At 28.9% G+C, this 3,994-nt stretch overlaps 1 long non-coding RNA gene across 2 annotated transcripts; it reads right to left on the bottom strand.

Annotated features, from left to right (window-relative positions):
- Positions 1-317: 317 nt before the first annotated feature.
- On the bottom strand, positions 318-1,182 carry LOC139882297 (uncharacterized). Of its 2 annotated transcripts, none has more exons than XR_011771786.1 (3): positions 961-1,182; positions 824-863; positions 318-682 (listed from the first exon to the last, which is right to left on the bottom strand). It is a non-coding gene; the product is annotated as an uncharacterized lncRNA (long non-coding RNA). The 2 variants fall into 2 exon arrangements; XR_011771785.1 differs by having other exon boundaries at positions 318-662.
- Between the last annotated feature and the right edge of the window lie 2,812 nt (positions 1,183-3,994).

The raw sequence follows: 3,994 nt of genomic DNA, 5'->3' as shown, positions 1-3,994 counted from the left end.
AATAATTGAACACCATCTATTATTTTGAAAGGTTAAGACAATATATATATTAAATACCCTTAGAGCCACATATGTCATTGACAACCCCGAAATCAGTAACAACATAAAACAAAGCGAAACAAAAAAGGGCAAAAACACAATAAAAAAAATACAAATAGCAGGCATTCAGTGCCTGATCAATCATTTTTAATTATGGTTTCGTTAACCCACCAACAGAAGTCTAACTATTAAAATATTCAACTGTTATCATAAGAAGTCTAAATAGACAAAAGAACTGTTGCTAGTTGGTAAAAAAGTTTATAAAGTTAATACCTCCATTGTTGCCATTGGGATGGAAAAGTACACTGAAGGCTTGAAAGATTGACCTACATCAGATTACATTCCATATGACCTTTCAAAATCTGAATCTGTAAATAATTCAGAGCAATCGAAATAAAGCATATCAACTTGACATAAAGTAACATTTATCATGTGCCCAAAATAATTAGGAGAAAAGTAGTCAACCCATGATTACAAAAGCATATGTTAATACCAGTACTTGTTAAAGATACAAATGTGCTTTTAAAGCTGCTTTTATGTGCAAGAAACTTGAATCTTCTTCATGAGCATGCTGCTCCTCTACTTGTAACTCCATTTAAATGAATAAATGCAGACTCTTTCATCTAAATATAGAGTATGTATCCTAATCACCATTAATTAATCATAATATGAATTACGAATTTGTAAAATGTTCTATTTCCTTATCTGCTTGAACTTCATTTGGAGCAAAAATTGTTAATGAATTGTACAGAATACAAAATTAGGGTTCTGAAATATTACATACCTTGAAACATTAAGTGATGTATGAAAACCTCATTAACGACCTGCGATTAAATGATGAACATTACAATTATTGAATAAAAGTTTTGATAAAATTAAACAATTGAACAAATCTTGAAGAAGGATACCGATTCAACTAACCCTTTGATTTAGAGAACCCTAATTGCATCTTCTTGAATGGTTCGATCCGTGATATTTTTTGCGAACCCTAATTGCATATGCTGAATGTTTAAGTTTCGTATTTCTTGTTACTGAATGGAAACTAATTTGATTTGGGAGCGGAAATACTGAAATTGGAACATTCAAAGATATCTATTAACCGATCGTCTTTTTTGGTTTAGGGTAGAAAGAAGTTGTATGTGATAAATGGGAACGAATGGTCTGTACCCCAATTTTTCACCTACTCAAGGATACTTGGAGGGTATTGTGGTCACTCAACAATTGAATTTGAGAAGAGAAACAAATGTTGAGTGATTCAAGGTTTGATTTTGAAAGATGCTTTTTGATCTAATGGTCATTTCTCATCCATTTGAATTTTTTTGAAAAAGATTAGCTAAATAGGACTTTGTTATTATATATAATGTAAAATGTAGATGTAGATGTAGATGTAGATAGTATAGAAGTAGAGATAACGTACTACTTTATTTTATATGGTTTGTGTATTTTATGATTTGATATTTTTTTTTTAAAAGGCCAAAATTTATATCTAAACTATAATATTTACATGAATGTAAGGCTATACATAACCATTCGATGCATGAATAGCAACCGAGAGCTAGGAATTATAGGACACACGAGATAGCTAAACTATACATTAACTAGCTAACTGGCTTCTTTTGGGTTAATTAGCCATTGGTGCAAATTCAATCGTAATTTCTTCGATGTCTTATTTGTAGTGACCCGAACTTTTTCATATTTATATATATATATATATATATAAATATATATATTAATGAAATTAATATTTACATGATTAAATGTTTTCAACATGTTAAGCAATCAAACTTGTTAAGACTTGATTAATTAAAATGAGATTCATGTAGACAATTGACCACCCGAGTTGACCGGCGATTCACGAACGTTAAAACTTGTAAAAACTATATGATATATATATATATATATATAGTTAACATGATATTATGGTAATTAAGTATCTCACTAGGTATATTAACAATGATTTATATACCTAAAAAATGAGATTACTAAGTTAAGAAACTCGAAACGATATATATAACGATTATCGTTATAACAACGCCTTACTAAATACATATGTATCATATTAAGGTATTGTTACACTATATTTAACATGATAAAATGATAATTATATATATCATTATGTATGTTAACAATGAACTACATATGTAAAACAAGACTACTAACTTAAGGATTTCGAAACGAGACATATATGTAACGATTATCGTTGTATCGACATTTTAATGTATATATATCATATTAAGATATATTCATACATCATAATATCATGATAATGTAATAATTTAACATCTCATTATATATAATAAACAATGGGTTAACTACATTAAATGAGATCGTTAACTTAAAGTTTCAAAACAACACTTACATGTAATGACTAACGATGACTTAACGACTCAGTTAAAATGTATATACATGTAGTATTTTAAGATGTATTCATACACTTTTGAAAGACTTCAAGACACATATCAATGTACTTCTACTTATCAAAAATGCTTACAATTGCATTCTCATTCATTTTCATCAACAATTCTACTCGTATGCACCCGTATTCGTACTCGTACAATACCCAGTTTCTAAATGTATTTACTATTGGTATATATACTTCAATGATCAGGTATTAGCAGCCCTTGTGAGTCACCTAACCATCATTTAACATCTAGCATGAAATATCTCACAAAATAACAAACATATGTGACCTTATATTGACTAGCATAATCACGTTTTTGGTACTCATCACAAACACATTCATTTTCAATTATTTTTGCATCAAACAACTCTCTCTCAAGTGTTCTTCCATTTTTCTAAGTGTTCTTCATAATTTCCTTCATAATCTACATCAATCTAGCTCATAAATCCTAACCTATATCAACATACAAAACAACTACTCAAGAAAACTTCAAGAACACTTTCAAGTTTGCAAGTCTACTTCCAAGCTTTCTAATCCATTCCAAGCAATCATCTAGGATCAAGAAACCTTTGTTATTACAGTAGGTTATCTATCTAATTCAAGGTAATACTCATATTCAAACTTTGGTTCAATTTCTATAACTATAAAAATCTTATTTCGAGTGGAAATCTTACTTGGACTTGTTTTCGTGTCATGATTCTACTTCAAGAACTTTCAAGCCATCCAAAAATCCTTTGAAGATAGATCAATTTTTGTCACTTCTAGTAGGTTTACCTACTATAGTTGAGGTAGTAATGATGTTCATAACATCATTCAATTCATATATATAAAACTATCTTATTCGAAGATTTGAACATGTAATCACTAGAACATAGTTTAGTTAATTCTAAACTTGTTCACAAACAAAGTTAATCCTTCTAACTTAACTTTTAAAATCAACTAAACACATGTTTTGTATCTATATGATATACTAACTTAATGATTTAAAACTTGGAAACACGAAAAACACCGTAAAACCGGACATACGCCGTTGTAGTAACACCGCGGGCTGTTTCGGGTATGATAATTAAAAACTATGATAAAATTTGATTTAAAATTTGTTCTTCTGAAAAAAGGATTTTTATTATGAACATGAAACTATATCCAAAAATCATGGTTAAACTCAAAGTGGAAGTATGTTTTTCAAAATGGTCATCAAGATGTCGTTCTTTCGACAGAAATGACTACCTCTTTAAAAAATGACTTGTAACCTGTATTTCTGACTATAAACTTATACTTTTTCTGCTTAGTTTCATAAATTTTAGTTCATTATGAAACCATAGCAACTTGAATCACTCAAAACGGATTTGAAACGAAGAAATGACGGGTAAAATAAAATTGGATAAACTTGCTAGTTTTAGCTACGAAAATTTTGTAACAAATCTAGACTAAACATATCCTAACTAGTTTATATTGTATTATACATATTATGTAATCTTGGGATACCATAGACACGTATACAATATTTTGACATATCATATCGACCCATCTATATATATTATTTGGAACAACCAT

Source organism: Rutidosis leptorrhynchoides, chromosome 1 (genome assembly GCF_046630445.1).
Source record: "Rutidosis leptorrhynchoides isolate AG116_Rl617_1_P2 chromosome 1, CSIRO_AGI_Rlap_v1, whole genome shotgun sequence".
In the NCBI taxonomy this organism is placed as follows: Eukaryota; Viridiplantae; Streptophyta; class Magnoliopsida; order Asterales; family Asteraceae; genus Rutidosis; species Rutidosis leptorrhynchoides.
This window is presented reverse-complemented; position numbering and strand designations above follow the sequence as displayed.